The sequence below is a fragment of the Hylobates moloch genome, unplaced genomic scaffold (genome assembly GCF_009828535.3).
Source record: "Hylobates moloch isolate HMO894 unplaced genomic scaffold, HMol_V3 SCAFFOLD_3, whole genome shotgun sequence".
Lineage (NCBI taxonomy): Eukaryota > Metazoa > Chordata > Mammalia > Primates > Hylobatidae > Hylobates > Hylobates moloch.
The window spans coordinates 107,301,977-107,325,687 of NW_026652278.1; the positions used below are offsets into that span (position 1 = coordinate 107,301,977).

Here is a 23,711-nt window from a genome sequence, read left to right on the forward strand (position 1 = left end):
TGAAGTCACCAATGACCTCTCTTGCCAAATAAAAGGTTCATTTTTATGTCTGTCTTAGTCAAGCTCAACCTCGCAGCATGTTTGATATAGTTTCCTCTTTCTTAAAATGCTTTTCTTAATTTTTCTCTTTCTTAGTCGCCTCTTCTATAAAAGGAGGTAAGTACCTATGTTTACCTACATCATGTGGCTGTTGTGAGGATGGAGGAGTTAGTACTAATACATAAACAGTATTAAATGTGCCTAGCACGTGATATTTCTCAAAAAATGAAAGCTGTTACTGTTTTTAAAATAGGTACTCTCTTGTTCCCCCTCCTATTTCAATGACTGTTTCAGTTTTGATTTCTGGCTGTGCCTCTGCTGCCTGACCTATAAATAGAGCAGGGCTTAGGGCTGGGCCCTCTTCTCTTGTCTGTCTTAATTTCCTCCCTGTATAATCTCGCAGAGCCTCATGGCTTTGATTATTATATGTACATTAACGTCCCAAATTTATATCTCTACCTCTCATCTATCTCTTGAGTTCCCAACTTAAATACTTGTCGTCTGTTTTAAGTCTAATAAGGATTTCAAATTTAAAATACCGTAACAGAATCCATAATTTCCCCCAAGACTTTTCCATGTTGTAAATGATACCAATATTTTTCCAGTTACTTACACATCTCAACTGCTGTATTTTTCTCAGTCTTCACATACAATCAAATAATTAAGTCCTATTGGTTTTACCCCTATAAGTTTTCCTAAAACACTTCATCTCTTGCCACCCCCAGCCATGCTCATCTCTTGCCTGGCCTACTGCACAAAGCTCCTAGAGGATCTCCCACCTTCCATCCTTGGCTTTCTGATATTAAGTTTCTACTCAACAACCAAAGCCCTCTTCAAAAACCATATAACCTGTCATTTCACTTCTCTCTCAAAACGCTTGGGTTTTCTAAGTATCCCACCGAGGCGTACCGGTGTCTACCTGTTCTTGCCACTGTCTGTATTTTCAATCTGATATTCTACCACATTTGTCTTTACTCACTAAACTTCAGCCTTACTGCACCTTTTTTTTTTTTCTCAAGTATGCTAAGCCAGTTTCCTTTGAGAGGCCTTTGCAGTGCTGTTCACTTTTCCTGGAATACCGTTTCTTCAGTTTTTCATGTGGATGCCCTTTCTTCTCCTTCAGGCCTCTGTCTAAATGCCTTTTGTTCAGAGAGGCCTTTCCTGATTAACCAATTTAAGTTGGTCTTCTCCAGTGGTTTATGATCGGATCACCCTTTCTTAATAACTCTCACTGTTATCTAAAATCATATTACTTATGTATTTCTTTCTTTACTTGTTTTATGTTTACTTCTCTCACTGAGAAGGCAATCTCCACGAAGGCAGAGATCTTTGAATGCTGAGTCCTCAGTGACCAGAGCAATGCCTGGCACATGGTACTTGCTAAATAAATATTGTTGAATAAGTAAATGTTTAAGAAGGGATGTTCCCAATAAAGTGTGAGAGCAACCCAGGGCAATTCATATATCCTCTCTGTTGATAAAACTGAATTTTATAGATATCCTTTCCTTAAATATAAGTTAACAATATAAAAGCATGACAATTTCTGCCAACCCCTACATTTTGTAAACATGGACTTGAGTACTATAAAATATTGGGGTTATAAGGAATATGGAATATCACATGAAAGTTTCTAAGAAAGGTTTGTTAAAAACAGTAACTTATTTTCTCAATTTATCTCAGGTTGCTGTGACTAGTTCGTCAATTGTCTTATTTTCTTCACTCCTGAATTGTTTATAATTATCTCTGCTTACCCGCAAGTATAAGCTGCAAAAATAAGATATGTCCCTATGTTAAAATTTGCCAATATATTACTATCATTAATATTACAAGTGGTGTGGGTACTACTTGCAGAATTAGAGATTAATATAGAAAAAGCCAGTCTCTCTTCTCATGATTACTGCCATGTATTATTCATGCATTTATTAATTTCTTCAACAGGTGCATACAGAATATCTAATGTGTGCCAGGAAATATATCTGAAGATATGCAGTGAACTAAATATATACCATGCCCACCCATTTCTGAATATCATACTAAAGCAAATTATTAGTATAACCAATGATGAACCTATCAGAAATATCATAATTTTGAGTCAGCATTATATATGACAGACTTGGAATACATGATTTCTTTTCTTTTTCTCAGAAGGATTGAGTTGGCGATTGAGTGTATGAATTTAAATGTTCCATCCTGGTCATAGTCAATGTATTCTCCAAAACATAGAGATTATCTTTAAGTTGGGAAATTTGCAATAAAAACATCATTCAGGTCCTAGAAAGCAAAGTATAATTAATGTGTGTTCAAAAGAAGAGTAAAAATGCTTAATCAAAATGGTTCCAATTATATTACATTTTATCTTAAAAAAAAGATACTACAAAGCACATTCAGGGAAAATATTTAATACCCAAAGTGATATTTGATAGCACATTATGAAGAAAAAGTCTGTATTGAAGAGAATGTATTCATTATTTATTTTATTATCAATTTTTCCTTCCTGATCTCTTTCAGTTTGGAAGTATGCCAATTCAGATGAGCATCAACTTACTTACTCTAAGCAATAAAAATAGATTATTAGATTGGGTTTTTCAGATAAAATTATACATGTTGCATGAAAGTTTGCTTTTTAAAGGAATTCTACCATAAAACTTTATGAAGCAAATTATTTCATTATTATTTCTTGTGGGAATAAATACAATAAATGAAGAGTATATATTAAAATTATTTAAGCTAATTAAACATGTAAAATCAATTATCAGATTCTCCATCTTGGGGCTGATAATAATAGTTACAAATGATATGAACAGTTTCAACTGCTAATAGTGTTATAATCCTCGCAACTGGTGAGTTATCTTAGAGTGAAAGAGGACAACTTATAATTTTCCAATAAAAATGGCAGAGAAATTACATGCATATATATTTCTGATAAATATATATAAATTATAAAATTACTTTCACACTGGCAATGCCTATTAATCAGATCTATTAGGAGTTTTGAAATGATAATGTAACTTCTCTATTAACATACATTTGGGTTATTTTTATGTATTTTAAGATATTGTTGCATATGGAAACTCATTATTTAAACATTGAGGAATTAGATAGACTATTTTACTAAAATTATCGTTTCCTGATGATGCTGAGAAATAGAATAATTTTTCCAGCAGAGGTCAAATGGCCAAAAGCTGGATGGCTGATGTTTGATGAACAGATCTTTGATGACATCTAGTGGTCAAATGTAGATTTAGTTATTCACTGTTTACGAAGTTTTAAGATGTCAATGTATATATCTTGAAAGACATTGAGATAAGTTGGAGATTGAATAAAAATGGAGAAATTTGGTAATTTTTGAATTTTTGGCTTCAGCAAAAATATATTAAAATGGTTAAGAACAAAGGGGTAGGCAGAAAAGAGAGAAACAACCTTCAGTAAATATTTTTACATTTTAATTCTGAGAAATTTGTGTAGAGAATAAAATTTAAAACTGTAGCTTATATTATAAATATATTTCTTCATGCAATTATGTTTAGCTGATGTGAATATGCTCCATTTCTGTGTATAAGCACCACACTTGTTCTGATTAGGTGAATTTCAGTAATATATGGACTTTTAAGAAAATGTAAAAGAAAGCCAAGAGACAACCTGTGTATTTTTTTCTATTTGTGATAATCTATCATTATTTACATTTTTAAATGACTGAATAGGCATGTCATTATACTTAGTAGCAGCAAATTTTATTGACCTAGGCTTATTTTATATGTGTTTTAAGCAAAATAACATCACAAACAATGAAATCTAGTTTTTGCTAGGTTTTCAGGAGCAAAATTATTTATACTTTTAACAAATCAACTCAGACCTTTAGTCAGCATGTTTCAGCAGCACAAACGTGCTGGGGACTGTCAAAGCTTGTCTTCAGACATATATATACAAGCAGAAATTGGGGCAAATTATTTGATATCATTAAGCCTGAAACTTATTTTCAGAATGAATATATTGGATTAAACCCCAGGCTCTCTTTGAATCCAAACATTCTTTGATTTTTATATGTTCATCTATATGCTTTATTTACTGTTTGGAACAAAATTCTACCAAGGAGTAGGGGGAAAGTGTCACAATTATATTTCTAAGACTCTGTTTACAAATTACAAGTGAAATTGGAATTTTGCTAATTATCCAGTTAATTTAATTAGTGTTTAAATCCAGACTCAATTTGTCATAGCCTAATTTACCTACATTATTGTGTCTATATTGACTAAATTAAATGTTTAGCCTGCACTTTGCCATGTTGACTTAGCCTGTAAACTGACAGAGAAATAAGAGAGTACGTAACAATGTAAACTAGTATAGTTTCTCAGGGGAAATATGTTTTCTTTACAGTAGATAAGCTCTATTGTGTTAATCACACTGTAAATGAGCAATAAAATATTTGACATACATGATCAAAATGTTATAGTCAGTTATTTTTATTAATTCAAAAAATATTTACTGAGTACCAACTATGTGCTCAGCAAAAAATTTTGTATTGATAAAATTTATTTTGTGGTATCTTTTCCCTAGCAGTCTCCAGCACATTTGTGGCACTGAAACATGCTGACTAAAGGTCTGAGTTGATTTGTTAAAAGTATAGATAATTTTGCCCTGAAAACCTAGCAAAAATCAGACTTCATTGTTTGTGATGTTATTTTGCTTAAAACGCATATAAAATAAGCCTAGGTTAACAAAATTTGCTGCTAGTAATTATAAGGACATGTCTATTCAGTCATTTAAAAATATAAATAATGATAGATTATCATAAAAGGAAAATATATACACAAGTTTTCTCTTGAATTTCATTTAAATATTCTCATATATTTCCATATATTACTATATGTATATATTTACTATATATCACTATATATGTTACCATATATTTCTATATGTAATATGTTTTCGTATATTACTATATGTAATATGTTTTCGTATATTACTATATGTAATATGTTTTCATATATTACTGAAATTCACCTAATCAGAACAAGTGTGGTCCTTATACACAGAAATGGAGCATAATCACATCAGCTAAACATAATTGTTGACTGTTTTGAAAACATGCTTTCAGGAATATCTTTGTGTTTGTTAATTCTGCAATATTCACATTGTTTTATTAAGATAGAGTCCTAGAACTGAAATTGAATTGATGAAAGTGTAAGAGTACTTTATAGCTTTTGGTAGGCATTGCCAAACTGCTTTCCAAAAAGACTTAATAGTTTACAATATCACTAGTACTTGTTTTTCTACCATGCATCATTATTACGAAGTAAACTTGTTTTTTCTTGTTTTGCTTGTTTGCTGAGTGAAGTCTGTATCTCATTTTGATTTGAATTTTTATTTCTTTAATAGAAAAAGATATCTGTATGTGCTTTCTGTTGCTATTTAAAATTTGTCTTCAGGATGTATATAAACTTTGAAAATTTTGGCAGATATATCTCCTACAGTATTATTTGCCTTTTACTGTTTTTGCATGATAGTTTAATTTTTTTCTTATCTATCTTTTCCTTTATGAGTTCTCCCCTTGTTTTCAAATGTACAAAGGCACCTCTGTCTCTTCCAGGATATTGAAAATATTTGGGTCTAGTTTCTTTTAGTTGTATGCTATTTCATTTTTAAAACTTTACCTTTTAATCCACTTACATTGACTTGTGTTTGATGTAAAATATTTACCTCAATTAATTTGCTCCCAAATTTTAAATAATTATCCCAGTACTGCTTCTTATATACTGCTTTCTTCACTCTATCGTGGTGATATTTTCTTTGTCACATAAAGTTTTATGTTCAGCAGGACCCTTATCTTGTTTAGGGCGACGTTTTTCTTCTTGCTTAGGTTTTACACTTTTGCATGCTTTCCCCATCCTGACTTTGATGAATATTAGTTGAATGAATGGCTATAATTTTTAATATGTTTTATCACCTGATAAACTAATTGACATTCAAACCTCCTGTCATCAAGTTTAGGTATCTGCCTTTTTTTTTACATTTTACTTACTCCTTTTCTCATTTCAATGTAATTGTGTTCAAGTCTCTCCTAAATATGTTTGATCTCAGATGTACCATGCAAGGACTTCTGAAAATCCAGCTTCACTTTTACAATGTAGCACTTTTTCCAAGCGCATATTTTGTGAGGCTTTTAACGTTTACCAATTAGCAACTAGACACTGACTCAGAAACAAAAACAACAAAAAAAGTGTTCAATGAAATGGCCTGAACAGATGGCCAATCTAAGACAGGAAGTCTTCTTTTTTCTGTTTAGTCCACTGATCCTTTTTTTTTCTGCAATGGAATAAGAATGATTTCAAAGTTACTCTTATGCTGTTCTATGGATTATTCTGGGCTGTTTATGGATGAATACAGGGTAACCATTCAGTGGAGCAACGCTGCTGTTGTCTTAAAACGTAAAAGAACAATGCAAGGACAACTGACCTTGGTACCCTAGTATTCTATCTTGAACATATATTTGGTATTCGCAGCCTCAGTCTGAAGTATACATTTGAAAAGTAAGACAGAAAAGACATGTGAATATAAACTCGGTTATAAATGCTCCTTATATCATTAAACATAGACTATTTGGAAACATTCCCAGGATATAAGCAGTGATTTATTTGTTTGGGGAAGTAGGCATGGAAATTCCTCCCCTTCTCACTAAACAGTCTCATTCGAATTCTTCATGTTCAGTAAATTCTAAGCACTGGGGAAGGGAATACATTTTCCTTCCTATAACTCAATGTGGTTTGCATTAGTCCTTAATAAATATATTATGATATGCTATATACCTCCGTTTGCAGCTTTAGAAATCATTGTGTAACTTCCTGCCAACCACCTCCAAAATGTACAAATAGGCTATTGCACACAAGGTGAGTAACTGTGTGTCTTTTAAAATTGAATTATTATCCTTTTAAAAAATTAATCATCCTCACTTGTACACCAACCTAGCGAGAGTACTGACCTCCTGTAAGCAGTTTTGAAGGTTATTCAAAGTGGTAGTGACATTTTCAAGTCGTTTTTCAAATGCATTCATTTTTGAACCAACAGGACTTTGTAGCTGCTGAAAGAGAATATCACAAAGTCATATACACCAGACAGCAACAATGATATAACTAATTGAGTTGTAGGTAAAATTATGTAAAACAGCTTGACTTTTGAGTTCATCAGTAAGGTATCCAGTTCACTTTTTTTTTTTGCATGGTAAACCTGGCAGTGATATTTTAGTAGTACAATACTGACATCCAATGGAGAGACAGATTAAATTTTATTTCCTTCGAAGAGCTAAAAAAGAGTTATTATTTATGCTGCTTCTAAGAGAGCTTTCACAGTGAAGAATTCATTTAATTTTAAGCCATGTAAATTTGTATCTCTGTATCGTCCCTTCAAGACAGTATTATAATTTTCAACATAGTTGTATAAATATGCCCAAAATTTTCAGTTGTAATCTTTTTGTTGTGGTTGCTTGTTTGGTTGCAGGTTTCTCCCTGCAAGAAAATACGTGTTTCTTAATTCATCAGGATATAATCACTAAGTAAATAAATATCATTTGCTTATACATAACTATATTTAGGACCTTAAAATGAACATAAAAGATACGTTGTTTAAGTAAAGAGAACCAGTTATTGCAGATTTTTCCCATAATATTTTAGAGTTTAGCTGAGTCAACGTTTGGTTGATTTTCTAATATTGCATAGTTAGATGTCTTTTAACAATTAAAAGAATCTTAAAGAGCTATTAGTGCTGGTATAGTAAATCATAGCCAGTGTAAATGAATGTTTCTAGAAAGCCATTAATGTCAGTGGAAATTAGAACCTCGGGCCTGTAGTTTTTCTGTCAGCAGAAGATAATGTGTACTCTGCCCAGGAATATTGACTGCATTCTTATTCAAAACCCAAATAAGTTTGATAATTTAGACTGAGCCATATTGAAACAATTTGAAAAGGGACCGGGATAGACACCTTTGTGTGTGTATGTATGTGTGTGCACATGTGTGTGTGTTTTCCTACTCAGCACACCTCCTCATTCTTTTGACAATGAAGCCCCTCCTTATTGGGGGGTTCTACGTAGTTTGAGTGGGTTAAATTCTTTCCTCCAGTGACAGGGATTTGCATGTGATCCAGGACTGGTTAGTCTGAGTAAGTCATCTCCTGCCCACAGTGACAAGTGCAGGGATCAGAATACAAACCAAGCAGGAGCTATTTTTTCAGATTCTGCTAGGATTGCTAAAGTTATAGGACAGGAGCTTTAGACTCAATGGCTCTGGTTCCCTGGATCCAGCTGCACCTGATCTAGCTTTATTAGGTGCATGAGTTAATCCATTCATTTGTGTACTTAAGTTAGTTTAAGATAGGCTTATGATTATTGTTGTTGTTATTATTATTATGATTGTAGTTTATAATGGAAAGAAACCTGAGCAATGCAGTGAACACAATACTGGTGACTGGCATGAAAATTTTGAAATAAATTATAATTCTCTACAGCAATAGATTTATGCTACCAGAACATACCCCTATTTCACAGAGTCATTGCACTAAGAGGTTAAATCAAGTGAAACTTCTCTATTAACCATGAAGGGAAAAAATAGTTTTAATAAAAATAGTTTTACTAAAAAGTTTAAAAATCACTAGAAAATAGAGAGCACTAAACTATTGATAGGGTGGAATAAATCAATAATTTTCTTACTAATAAATTCAGTGATCTGGAACAAATCACTTTCTTACATTTTTAATTTCCTTATATGTTTGATGAAGGAGTTAAACTCCATAACATAAATCTAGCTCATACTGAATACCTGACTATTATGATGGCAGAAATAATATATCTTCAAATGTCAGATAGTCTCCAACCCAAAGTGAATCAGGAAAAATACAAAAATGAACACAAACAAAAAAGAAATCACTAACAAACATAAAACTGGAAACAAAATGTGTGTATGAGGCTTTAATACCCCTAGGAAATCTGTTTAAACTTTTGTTTTCTTTTTACAAAAACACCTACACCAAAGAGTTTATTCATTTGTTCTTAGTTTTGCCTTTTGCTTTTCAAACAATGTTTTGGGTTTTGTGAAGTTTAGGAATATGAATTTGTCTTTTTCCCCTAAAATATAAGAAAATCTTGCATACACTGGATTGTGGACAATCAGATTAACTGCAGTTTTTTCATGTATTCAGCGACTTAATTAATCAACATATAGTTATTGAATAACTACAGTGTGCTAAACACTTGGCAAGAATATTCTTCTATTATTTTGAGAAACAAAAAATATTGACACTGACCTATCTGAGACAGAACAGATGAAGGGGTTCGGGTGGTTTTGAGCATAATTTTAATTAGCACATTTTTTTCACAGTCTTGGTTCTCTCTGTATACAGATTTGAATTGAGAAAGACAGGGATGGGGCACCGACACTACTAAGAGGGACAGGTGCTTTCAGGTCGTATTTGAGATTTACTGCTATTCTTCAGTGAAGACCACTGAAAACTCTAGGAATTTGAGGTAGATTCTCTTCTTTCACCACTATAGAGAGTCAATAACCTAAACTCATTTTATCCCAGGAAACTAGGAAATTTTTGTTTAGTATTTGCTTTTGACGAACTTTTGGCAGCTGAAAAACTTCCAACCAGATTAGTAAACTCCGGAGAAAGGTAAAAACTGGAAGCAATAACTCAGGGTCTGATTAAATGTAAAAATGTACATGTTTACTATGTAATTTAGTTACAAATAGTTTTGTAGGAAAAAACCCAAACTTAGTGGCTATATATAGTTAGGAAGACAGATAAGGACTCGTGTCATCCAAACACGAACTTGGTGAGTAAGCTGTTGAAGCTCAGATACAAATTCACAAAGGAGTGATTTAATTTTCTCAGTATGACATAGCAATTGCCAGATTCTTGGCTACACTCTGATTGTTACTTACGTAGTAGCTGAGTCGAAACAATAAGATTGAGCCAAGCAGCATTTCATATGTGCAGCGTGGGTGGGGGGTGCTGGTGATGGTGGTGGTGTTCTTTCTTTAATGACTATTTAAGGATGTTTCATAACTGTGTTGCTTTTATCACTATTTTTCTTATTTGGTATAACTCTGAATGTAAATCATCCTCGTTTTTTAAAAGGTAGCTCTTTATTTCACACAAGTTATGGATCCATTAAGATTTCAATGTAAAATATATGCTATTTTCTTGCTTAGTAAACCTCTGGATATCTCAGGCCAACATTTTGTAGGAATGATAGGCTGTGTGTATGTATTGCTATTCCAGGACTAACCTCTGTTACATTTTATATCACTTTATCGCCAAACATTTCCATAGTAATCGAAGACTATAGCCTTCATTGATATTTTTTCAGCCTTTAAATCTGTGGATAAAGATTATTAAGGATTATATCTCACTGATTAGTATCAATGATTAACAATGTATAAAGATTTACATTGTAATACAGTACTACTAATGAAATCCAAGTCAATCAGAATAGCCTATTAATGCCTTCCAGAGGAAAGAAAATAGAGATGTGTCCTGGTCAGTCTCTCTCTCTCTCTTCCCCACTTTTTGACACACTCTACAAATATTTTACATCTTTAAGTGAATATCCCCAGATAGAGATAATTGAAAGATAAGCATTTTGTTGTATGAAAATGAATTAGTTTATTACCAGGACAGAATGGGGGTCTTAAGAGAAAGTAGCTCCTACTACCTGTTTCCTGGCAGAAAGAGGAGCTACAATTAAAATATTCCAAAATGAAAATTATCATATCAGGCAAGATTTTTATTTAACTTTTAGCAGGCAGCAGTTACTACCTGGAGGTTCATCTTGTACTATTCATGGCTTGTTGGGCATTTTTATATGATTTAAGTTGCAGTCATGCTTCATAGCTTGGAATTGTGAAGGCTTCTTTGCTCACTTGTTGCTATGGAAGAGCAAACTTGGAATTGCTGCTTGATAATAACTTTATTCTTACCAATAAGTATTACCTGGCTCTCTTTAGAGGTGAGCAGCCCTCACCTAGTCAGCTACACATCCTTTACAGGATTCTTAATTTTTACAAGAGAATGGCAGCCTACTCCCAGCAAAACTGCCTATTGAAGCATATTGCACTGCACTCAACTCCCACAGTAAAAGCGACTATATGCAAGATCCTTCCTAAGAACATACTCTTGACCTTGCTATCTGTCAATAGCTTCCAAAAACTTGGCTGAGATAAACAGTAGTTATAGAAGACTGCATAAAGATTGTATCATCCATTCTTTCAACTAAATCTATATTTTTCAAACATCTTTTAAAGTAGCAGAACTTTTTTATCAAATGGGACTTTTCACACAGTCCAGTAAATAAAATGGATTTAAAGAAGAGTTTACCCCAGGGACTCCTGTTGAACCCTGTTGTCTTTAGTGGAACCCACAGCTGTGCAATGAACAATCTGAAAACCATTGCTATAATTGAGGTTGCAAGCCCAAAGGCCTTTAGGGGCCCACTCAAGTAAAGGTAGATGAGTCTGTATTTCTATACATATACATACACATACACATATACATATACATGTACATATACATACAAAATATATATCAAGAGCATGAATAATTTCCAAGGACATTTATCAAATGTGATTTGCTTGTTTGTAAAACACTGTGCTGGCCACACAAGGCACATGTGCCCTTCTCATTTTATCCTTTGGGCCCTAGTTTCCACACCCAGATACTCTAAAATCTATCATTAAATAGCCACATTATCAGAAAATTATGCCCTGAAGCTGTATTATGTTATATATAAATGTAACACATCATTTATTTTGCTTGATTGCATTTGGCATATTGCCGTGAGCATGACTGACTCTATAGGAAACAGCATCATGTGTTAATTATTATTAGGACATTTAGAACAGTGTTTCTCAAAAACTGATAACGTACCTTTGTGTTAGAATCCTCTGGAATGCACATTCCTTGGCCTTATCTCAAACTTACTAAATCATAATTTTTGGTAGTGAAGCCTGGAATTCTATACATAAAATTATTTGATTAATGCAGAGGAAATTTAAATACATATAACTAAGTGAAAGAAGCCAATCTGAAAAGGCTACATAATGTATGATTTCAACTATATGACATTCTGGAAAAAGTAAAATGGACATTCTGTTCCATTTTATTGTGAGCCTAAAACTGCTCTAAAAAAGTTTATTAATGCAAAAATGTAGATAATTATTATGAACAATGAAGTTTGAACATCACTGGTCCAAAGGATCTTTTCTATTTATTAACCTTGTCCTCAGAACCAATAGAAACTGTTCTCTGAGCTCATCTTGGAAACAGTGATAATTAGCCTTTTACTAAACATTTTTCCTTAACTTTCAGAATGCTGTGAATTTTGTAACTAGTAGTACTTTCTTCTTTGTGTGGTTTGCTGATAAACTTAGAATCAAATTTATGGAGTTTATTTCACAAGTGTATACCACTTTAAGGCCTTAAATTATCTTGCCAAACTCACTATTGGCTCTACTTTATTTTCCTATTACTAAATTTTCTTCATTTATTTTTCTTCAATTATTTTAATTTGCCTTATCTTGACAGAATATATTTTTGCTTCTGTGTAAGATATTTTAAACACTGTCACATTGGACAATAACTTAATTTTTATGAGGTAATATTCTCATTTTTAAAAGGGAAATATTATTACCCAGCAAATAAGTTTGTTGGATAATTCAATGTGATAGTGCATATAAAATACTTACCAGAGTGCCTGGCACATAATAAGCACTCAATAACTGCTACTTAGTAATTTTTTTTTAATAACAGGAATAATATATGCCAATATAAGTGTTAACATAAATCATCAGTGATACTTCAGACATTAACAGCTTTTTACTTTATAATTTCATTTTTATTTGCTTAATTATTGTGAAATAAATTACATACATCATTACATTTTATCTCTAAGTACTTCTAATGTGCATCTTTACAAAAATAGGAACACATACATCTAAAATAATATTATCACATCTGAAAATAATAATTTCTTGATGTCTTCCAATACTCTATCCACTCGTAAATTTTGCCAGTTATCTCTATAATGTCTTTTCTAATGCGTTTGTCCAATGAACAATTTTAAGTAGAGAAACAATTACTGGGTTTCTCTCTATATAATCTGAACATCATTTGGCCATTTCTAAGTAATTAATTTTATGCAGGTTGGCTAGTAGAAGAGGACAAATGTTAGACAAATGGAAAGGGCAAGGAAAAGACCTGGCTAGAGCAGGCTGTGCCATGTGAATAAACAGCCAGAGCATGCTGTTCATGCCAATTGGTATTTTTGCAGTTGGACTATAATGTCATAGGATAAAGAGTCATACTTTTAAAATTCATTTCAGCAAATAATAACACAATGGCCAATAATACAAACCTGGGAATTGACAGTATAGAACAGAGAATCTACGACTATCTCCATAGGAAGAAGCTGATCTGATAAATTATGCATACTTTTGTGTAACTGGATAGTTTTGCCTTTCGATTCATGAAGTTCCAGTGTACTGGACATATTCAGGTTGTAAACACATTCAAGAAGACAGGATACTTCCTATGTGGTGAAAATAGAAGAGCACCGAAAGCATAAAGCATCGATTTTATTTCTTTTTTTGGATGGAGTTTTGCTTTTGTCACCCAGGCCGGAGTGCAGTGGCACAATCTCAGCTCACTGCAACCTCTGCCTCCTGGGTTCAAGCAATTCTTCTGCCTCAGCCTCCTGAGTAGCTGGGATTACCGGCACATGCCACCATATCTGGCTAATTTTTGTATTTTTCGTAGAGACAGGGTTTCTCCATGTTGCTCAAGCTGGTCTTGAACTCCCGACCTCAGGTGATCCTCCCACCTCAGCCTCCCAAAGTGCTGGAATTACAGGTGTGAGCCACCATGCCCGGCTGAAAGCATAGATTTTTCTAAGTGAATTTACTAAAATATTCTGTGAAGTGACCATCTAAAAAGGAATTAAGCACCAGAAAGATCCCCTGATGCACAGGAATAAAATTTTAGTAAAGCAAATATAGCTCAAATTTTAGATTTTAGAAAATGATATGGCAGGGGTTATTTTTTGTTTCTCAAAATGAACACTAGTTGCTTTGATTTTTGAGCTGTCGACATATATTTCCAGTACTTGTGTTTTTCTACTTTGTGAGAAATTCACAGCAATCAGAGAAAAGATAAACAAGAATAAAACTGAGCATTTTTTTAAGTTTTCTTTAGTCTGAGGTTTTCCAAATGTTTGTGCTAGTCTATCAGTTGGAGTGAATTCCAAAAAGCGTCTGATCTTTGAAGGTAAAACTAAATTAGTTAGTGTCTCTTTCCCTTTTTCACTTCCCCATCAAACATATACACAATAACATATACATAGTCTTTGTGTAATATATTTTAGAAGTAATTTGATGACTTTAATAATTATTGGCATGATTTATGCTACCTCATGAAGCAATTGATTTATTTTGAGTTTGGGGAACTGGAATCAAGTCACGTATTTTATTATATTTATTCCTTCTCAGTGTGCTTCCTTGTCTTGATGGAAAAGTTTTCTCATTCTAAATATTTGGAGTGCTCTTATTCATTATATTTCAACTATGTTAGGTTTTCTTGCTCAGGAGATACAATTAATTCAAGTCATTAATTCAAGAAACATAATTGAGCACCTGCTATGTATCAGACTTTTTTTTTAGGCACTAGGAATAGAGTATTAAACAAGACAGAGAAACATATATATCCTCATGGGCCTTGCATTCTAGAAGGAAGAGAGAGAAAATAACCAAAAAAAAAAAAAAAAAAAAACCAACACCAAATACTACGCTATGTATGTAAAGTGAGGAAAAGACTAAGTGAGTTCTGGTGAGGTGGGGATGGGGAGAAGAGTCACAAGCATAAATTGGGTAGATGGGAAAGACTTATTCTGCCATGTGCTAGGTAGATGCAGCTGAATTCATTAGAGGAGGAAGAAGTTTATAATGTTTTGTACAAAGGCTCAAATAGGCTAGACTTGGCTTTGGGGAAGCAATCAAAATCATTGACTTTGACTCTCATGGAGTAGAATGAGAAGCCAGTTGATGGCTGCCAAACTTAGGACAGTTAGTTGGTTACTGCCATGTCCAAGCAAGCTCTGACCAGGGAGATTGCAGTAGACATAAAGGAGAAATGGTCACAATCTGAACATATTCTGAAAGTAGAAACAACAGAATATGGATATTAACAAAAGGGAAGAATTGATATTACCACACAAAGTTTTGACCAAGAAACCATGAGAATGGAGTTACTATTGAGATGTGATATGTAAAGAGTTCAAAAGATACATATTTGGGGTGTGTGTGCATGTATGTGTGTGCTTGTATCAGGGAAAGGGAGAGTCAAGAGGAATATTTTGTTTGAAATTATTATTAAAAATCCAAATCGTGATGTTGTGTAGATAGTCTTGAATATAAGAGGCTGGAGTTCAGGGGAGAGTTCCTGGGTAGACACGTAAATTTGAACATTTTCAGCTTGGTGTCTTAGAGATTGGATGAGATCACTAAGAGAGTGAGCATGAATAGAGAAGTCCCATGAGTTCGATATGAGACACTACACTCTAGAGATTAGGAATATGAAAACAACAAAGGAGATAGAGAGGGAGCTCTCCCTGAGAAAAGAGGAACACCAGAAAAAGATGGTGATCTGGAATCCAAGTGAAAAAATTACTTTAAGGAAGAAAGAGGTATCTGAAGAATCGAATGCTATTAATAGGTCAAACAAAATGAGGGTTGATAACTATCTTTGGACTTTGGAATACAGGGCCATTGGTGACTTAACAAAACCTATTGTTTTTTAGTGTTTGAGGAAAATAATGGCATGAGTTCAAGAAAGAATGCAGGAGAGATTTGAGATAAGAAATAGAGGACGATGATTGTAGGCAAGACTTTTGAGAAGTTTAGCTAAGAGAAAGGACATGGGAGGCCTCGGATAAGGCTGGGGGGCAAGTAAATATTTTTAATACAGAAGAAATGATATTATGTTCATATATGAAGTGAAATGGTTGTAGAGAGAGAAAATTAAGACTTGAGAGAGACTGGAGAACTTCCGGATTGATATCCTCGAGTGGGTTAAAGAAGACAAGGCATAGAGTACAAGTGAAAGATGTGGCTTTAGCTAAAAGCACAGTCATACCCTCCATAGCAATAGGAGAAAAAACACAGGGCACACAGGTGGGAAGGTGGGATAGTGTGGATGTAACCTTCAGATTGTTTCCTTTTATTTAATGAAACAAGGTCATTGACCTAATGTAATGGGGGAATTGGTGTGGGAGTTTTCAGGAGAAATAGATATAAAGTAGTTATTCAGAAAGTGGATTAGTGAATGCATTAGGGAAATACAATATTTTAGCTGGATAGTATTGGAGACCCTCTTGATGAAAGACGCAATGAGTTTAAGGTGATTGTGTTCTGCATAATCACTGTCATTGTCACATTCTGACATGTGAGTGCAGACTTAGAGTGGGCTGAGAGATAGTGTTTTCAGTTTTACTGAGTGAGGTATCACAAAGCAACAGAGCAGGGTTATTATAATGTCTGGCCGTAGAATCTAAGCTGATGAATTGCGTGAATAAAATGAAGCCCTAAGGAAAGTGAGGGACAGTAAAAATGTGATAATATCAAAGTATTGTTTTTCTGGGGTTAAAGGAGTTTTGAGTTGGGATGTCTATTCGTTTCCTATTGTTTGTGTAGCAAGTTACCACAAATGTAATAGTTTATAAAAATGCAAATTTATTATTTTACAATCCCGGATGTCAGAACTCCAAAATGTGTCCCACTGGGCTAAAATCAAGGTGAGGATAAAGTTGAGTTTCTTTCTGAAAGCTCTAGGGAAAAAATATATTTTGGTATTTTTTCCAGTTTCTAGTGGTTTCCCCCATTCCCTGTTCATGGCCCCCTTTCATCTTCAAAGCCAGCAATGTCTGTTCACATCTTTCTCTGGTTCTTACTCTTCTGCCTTCCTCATTTAGTCTCTTGTGATTACAATAAGCCCATCTGGATATTCCAGGATAATCTTCATATTTTAAGATTTGCTAATTAGTAAACTTAATTCTGTCTAATATTTAAATTTCCCTTTGTCATGTAACAGTGGGAATTAGGACATTGACATCTTTGGGGGTCATTAGTCTGCCCAACACAAGATATTGAAAGTAGTAAGCAGGAATTATGGGAGGAGATGAGAGAATATGTATACATGTATATATGTATACAGAGAAAATGTATATAGAAAGAAGTTGTTGAAGAATAGGAAGCTTGAAATTGAAATTGTTATTTTGTAGAGGGTCTAGAGATTTATTATGGGAATGAATGAATTCCAAAGGAAGAGAGTAGTCTAAAGAACTGATAGACCTCAGTTTTGAAATTAACATTTTGAAAGGATAATTATAAAGCCCATACCATTACTTTAAAAATCAACATCAAGGATCTAGAACCAGAAATACCATTTGACCCAGCAATCCTATTACTGGGTATATACCCAAAGGATTATAAATCATTCTACTATAAAGACACATGCACACATATGTTTATTGCAGCACTGTTCACAATAGCAAAGACTTGGGACCAACCCAGATGCCCATCAATGATAGGCTGGATAAAAAAAATGTGGCACATATACACCATGGAATACTATGCAGCCATAAAAAAGGATGAGTTCATGTCCTTTGCAGGGACATGGATGAAGCTGGAAACCATCATTCTCAGCAACCTAACACAGGAACAGAAAACCAAACACTGCATGTTCTCACTCATAAGTGTGAGTTGAACAATGAGAACACATGGACACAGGGCGGGGAACATCATGCACTGGGGCCTGTTGGGGGATGGGGGTCTAGGGGAGGGACAGCATTAGGAAAAATACCTAACATAGATGACAGGTTGATGGGTGCAGCAAACAACCATGGCATGTTTATACCTTTGTAACAAACCTGCATATCCTACACATGTATCCTAGGACCTAATGCATAATAAAAGAAATCAACATAAGAGGGTTTTGGGGATCCAAGAGATAAAATGTTTAATCAATGATCATGACCCACTGTGGCAGATTTTATTATTGTTTAGTAAATATTAGGCTTGGCCATGTCACTTTCTTTGGCCAAGTGAATGTAGCGATAAGTGAAAATGTGCCAGATCTGAACAGAGGCTTTAAAGGCTATTACAGGATGTAGCCAGTCCTCTTGAGCTCCTACTGACCTCTGTTGTTAGAACTGCATGCTGGGATGGCAGCTGCTCATTCAGCCTGGGATTTGGAATGTGAAGACATGTGAAGCAGATCTGAAACTAATCTATAACCTGGTTCTAAGCCCAAGTGAGTTTAGCTCATTCCCGTCCAGCTAAAGCCAATCCACAGACCAGTAGGTGGAACATAAATGATTGTTTTTGTAAACTGTTAAGTTTTGAGATTGTTTGTCATGCAGCATTAGCAGCAAAAGCTGCTTAATACATCAGGTAACAGTAGATGACAGTAATAAGCAGGGCTAGTAGTGAACTACTCTGAAGATATGGAATTTAAAGCTTTTTGTTTTTTCTTTCAGGGAAGAGGGAAGGAAATGATCTGGGATCCACTGTGAGAAACAAGGACACTTACTTTATTTACTGGTCCAAGAACTGTGAGCGGAAAATCAGAATTTACTTCAGGGGTTTCAAGGAAAATGAGGTTCACAGAAGGCATCTGCATTTTTATTTAAGCAAGAAGGTGAAGGGACAACTTGGAGACATTGAAGATATTCGAGAATTCGCTAACGATCTTCCTTAAATTCCATAGCACAGTAGTAAACTTTCCACTTTGACTCCTTTCTTATTTTAAGATCTTTTTTTTCAGCTTGATAAACATGATTCTGCTCTTCACTGTCCTTTTTCCTAAGCAAGAGACTAGAGATATTCTTAATTCTTACCTCCCCATTGCCTCTCAGATTCAATAGATGCCCAGGCTTTGTCTATTATGCTTTCAAGTTATGTCCTAAATGGGTTGCTGTTTTTTTCTGTCCTCACACTGCTGACCTAGTACATACTCTGTTCTTTACTTGCATGAGATGCTGAAACAATTTTCTAAAAGGCTTTTATGTTTCTAGTATCACCTCCAATTAATCTGCTTATCTATTGAAAAAAACATAGATTCTGGAGTCAGATATTTCTCAGTTGGCATATCAGCTTTGAGACTTATTGTAAGACAAAAGATAAAGCTTTATGAACTTTCCTCACTTGTATAAATGGGACACAATAAAATTATCTAATTTATAAGGTTGCTGCTGGAGTTAAATGAAATCAAACCTAGGTAATTTTTGGCACTAAATAATGTCCAATTAATGTTAGTTTCCTTCTTTCTTTTACATTTCTAGAGCTGTAGTTTAATAACGAAAATTTGATTGTGTCACTCTATTATGAACAAACGAGATCTCAAAAAAATTCTCTGTTACTATAGAATGGAAAGCAAATTCTCTACCATGGCATAAAAGGCCTTCAATGGCTTGACTTATTTTTTTTTAAATCTCCTTCCACTCTTAGGCACAGCTGATGGGTCTGAATTATAGTAGTAACTCCATTGGTGCAAAACCCACAAGGCTCAACTTCTAAGTAGTACAGCATCCTGGAAATAAGCTAATGCAGACATTGCCAGTTGCTCACCACAAATCCATTTTCTTTTTTGTTGTGGCAGAAACTTGCTAACTGTAAACAATATCTGTGTTATCTTTCTCCATATACCCATTTAGACTGTATAATCTAATCCTCTGTATTAAGTGGGGCTATGTTTCTGAGTGTAGGTAGCAGAACATACATAGATGTGATATGTGCCATTTCCATGCCTAATCCTTAAAGCCTGACTTACTTCTCCACACTCCCTTTCTTTCCTGGCATCCAGATGTAAACAATACAATATCTGCAGGCCAGATGTGAACTATACAGTGGAGGACTCTGAGCCTCTGAGGGATGATAGAGCCATGAGATCACAGGCACTTGGATCCCTAAATGATTACATGAAGCAGCTCCTCCACCCTCAATTTCCATTGTACTGTGATGTAAAGAAGAATGATGTCTTGTGTGTGTATGTGATAATCCGTTGATATTTTATTGTTGATTCTAATAACTTTTAGCCTGCCACATTAACACAGATATTGAGGGGTGTTGCTGCTGCAATAAAACCTAAAGAATGTGTCATTGGCTGAGTGGTTGGGCAATGAGCTACAAAGAAGCAGATATAAAAGGCTGACAGTTGAGATCCATCCTTTACTATGGCAAAATATTTGGTAAAAATAAAATATGATAACTAGAAAGGCAGACCACAAGCATGCACATATAACTATGAAGAGAGCTTGAAAAACAGAACATTATTCATGAGTATAGGTTGCTATTGGATGAGTTTCGAAAGGCATTGCAAGAAAGAGATCGCAAGAAATAAGTGGTTTATTTGTAGCAAAAAAGGAACAGGAGGAATTTAGAGGCTTTTTTAAAGTGGGAAAGCCAATTGATTCTGAACTCCAAAATAAGAGACATAAAAGATGAGATCGAGAAAATGGCTTTGAGCACTGAAGACTCAAGTGAGACTTTTCAGTTGAAGTGATTTACTCAGCCACATTTTAGAAAGTCAAATTAAGGTACCTTTCCATGAAGGTCTATCCAGCTGCCATCATGATACCCTATCAAGTTGAGAGAAGAGGCTTGAGGATGAGCAAGCAGAGATAAAACTAGGTCTAGAAAAATACTTTAAGTATGGTTACTGTCATATGAAAGTGACTTGAAGCAAATAAATCAGAAACCCACTAAAATTTTGAGGGACTTCTGTTGCCAATGAGACAATGTCAAAGAAAAAAAAACCTTTGAATGTTCAAGCTATTAAACACATTTCAGTTCATCAAGCTTTCTCCAGAAGTAAATGAGCTGTAAAAGCTGAGCATCCCCAAAGGATGGCAACATCCCCAGTGGAGAATAATGGGAAATGAAGGGTTACTCCCAGAAAACAGAGTCAGGGTCTAATTTGGAAACTCTACCAAGTGTCAGGAAAATAACCTTCATTCACCAAGCTGGCCCAACAAGATTTCATAGCCACTACAGCCAAATGATTACTTCCATTCTGCTATTCTTCAAATGGGCGTGGTTATCGTAGTTATTCTGCTCCACTCTATGTATACATATAACATACATATACTTTTTGGTGAAAAAGGGGATCAAATAAACACGACTTATAGTTCATATAGCACTACCAGACATGGCATTTGTGCTTGAGGACTGCATAGCTCCTAAAGGTTCTAGACTCTGAGCTAGGGGCAGAGACTGGATGAGACATTGGCTGTCTCTTTTACGGAAGTGGCAAGTGTGTTCCATGTGTGGAGAATAAAAGTCAAAGACTGGCTTGTACACAAATATCTATTTTAATTTGCAAACAGCTAGACGTTACTTTCCAGCCTCTTTTTTTTTTTTTAAATAGAGCTTTATTAATTAGAAAGACATAGTACATCATTTAGCCCATGATAAAGGTATTCATTAAAAAGTGGAGATATTTTTATTCCCAGATAATCATCACGTACAGTCTCTCTTTATTCTCTCATTCTGCTTCATTCTCTTTGTGTCACTTTAGTATGCGTATCTCCTGGGTACTCTGTACATTTTTTCTTCTCTGTATATATCTGTGCCATGGCTTCTGGTGTCATTTCTTCTACTACACTCTTCACTGGGACTTAGCTGTGGCTGTTTTCTTATCTCTCTTTATTTATAGCTACAGAACTTCTGCTTTGGCTTCCCCAGCTCCTATCTTCTCTGCCATGGCTTCTGCTGCTCCCCTCCTTTCTTTCAGAGACTTTCTTCTCTGGGCCATGATTATGGCTTCTGGACTTTTTGTCAGAATCGGAATGGCTCCATTTGCCATTCTCCCTAGAACTCTCGTGTTTTAAGAACTCAGGCCTTTCCTTAGCTTTTTTCCTGGTTAGGGTAACTGCTAGAAAGTTCTTCATAAAGTTTTCTCTTTTTAGGCTTGTCCTTCTCTTCAGAATCACTGTTGTTATGCCCTATGAGCTTTTGCTTTTCTTTCTTTTCTTCTTTTCAATATATTTTTTTCTTTAATGTCACTCTCACTCTACTGCTTTCTGAAGTTTCAGTAGGGGAAGAGGAGGAGGAGGAGGAGGAATAAGAGGATTTGTTTTTATGGTTTTGTGTGTACTTCAGCTCTTCTGAAACTTTTTCTTTTTTTCTATCTCTTTTTCTTTGTTTCTTCTCCAGTTTATCTAATTTCCTGAGGAGTTTCTGTTTTCGTTTGATTGTTAATAACTTTAAAAATTCAACTTCTGGATCTTCTTCAGCCTCACTTACAGCAAACTCCTGTGATGGATCATTTCTGGTCAAGTTTCTCCATAGTACATTACATTTCAGGGCAAATCCACTGTTTCTCATTTCCTCTGTTGGCTCTGAGGGGGTGCATTGATGGCCCTGAGCCATCACTGGGAACTGAACTTGCATTGATTCCGGAAAGACCCAACAAAGGGTATTCTTGATCTGTGTTGACATGACCCCATTTGTGACATTTAATGCCCCTCACATTTCAAACCTGAATACCAAAGGGTTGATCTCTGATGTTCATGTCATCTTTGGCATATTTTTCTTGTAGGGCTCCTTTCTGCCATTCAAATTTGTATCCAGTCTCTCCTCTGTTTCTTCTTTCTCTTTGTTTACTTTTTAAACTCCTGGTGAGGCTTCATACATGAAATCAAGACCATTCTTTACAGATTCATATCCCATAACCAAGCTATTATCGTACGATTCTTGTTCTTAAAGATATTGTTGCATTAATTCTTATTTCTTCTTACCATATGATATTTTCTATTCTTCCCTCCATATTTTTTTGATATTAGATTTAGAGGTGGGATGAAAGTCCTTCTTGCACTTGAAGTTGGTGGAGGATTTCCCCATCTTGGAGCTGGAGCTGAGGAAAGCAGAGGCTAGTGGAGTCATATGACTAAGCTCTGTTCACAGGATGTGATTGAAGGGGTTGTCTACAACTTTCAGGCCTCGTCCCTCAAATAATTCTCTCTCCTTTTGTCTTCTGGCCACTGTAGAGGATCATGCAGAAGCTTTGAGGTCCTAGGATATTGTTGAAGCATCATATGGAAAAAAAGCTGATCCTTAAATGACTGCAAGCAACAAAGCCTCTTTGACAACTTTCACTGTCGTGACATAAGCAAGAAGGAAAGATTACTGCGAAAAATCACCAAGAGTTTTTTTTATAGTAGTTAAGCTACATTATAGTTCCCAGCCTCCCCTAGAAGTTTACTTTTAGACTGTATTTTTTGTTTGACGCTTACTCAATATATATTCCATTCCTACAAAAACATTTCAGTGACTTTGGTCACAAGAGACTGTATCTCACTCAGTACAACTTACTATGTTCATTTGGAAACCATGTATTGTCTACTCTGTGTGAGTAATCGTGGCCATATGACTGAGCTCTAGCTGATGGAATATAAATGGGTGTTTAGTGTGCCATTTCTGGGCTAGTAGATATGACCCTTTAAGATATCTTGCCCCTTCTGTTGGGCGGATGTGGAAAGCAACCATACCTGAAGACACAGAAAAACCCATAAAGAAAGGAGCCTAATTCCAAATCATTGTGCCGAAAAAAGCCACCATTTTATGTAAACGAGAAGTG

General features: G+C 34.8%; 1 pseudogene; it reads right to left on the reverse strand.

The window, feature by feature from the left end:
• Positions 1–21,627: 21,627 nt before the first annotated feature.
• LOC116479890 (corepressor interacting with RBPJ 1-like) lies at positions 21,628–22,975 on the reverse strand (annotated as a pseudogene).
• Positions 22,976–23,711: the final 736 nt, after the last annotated feature.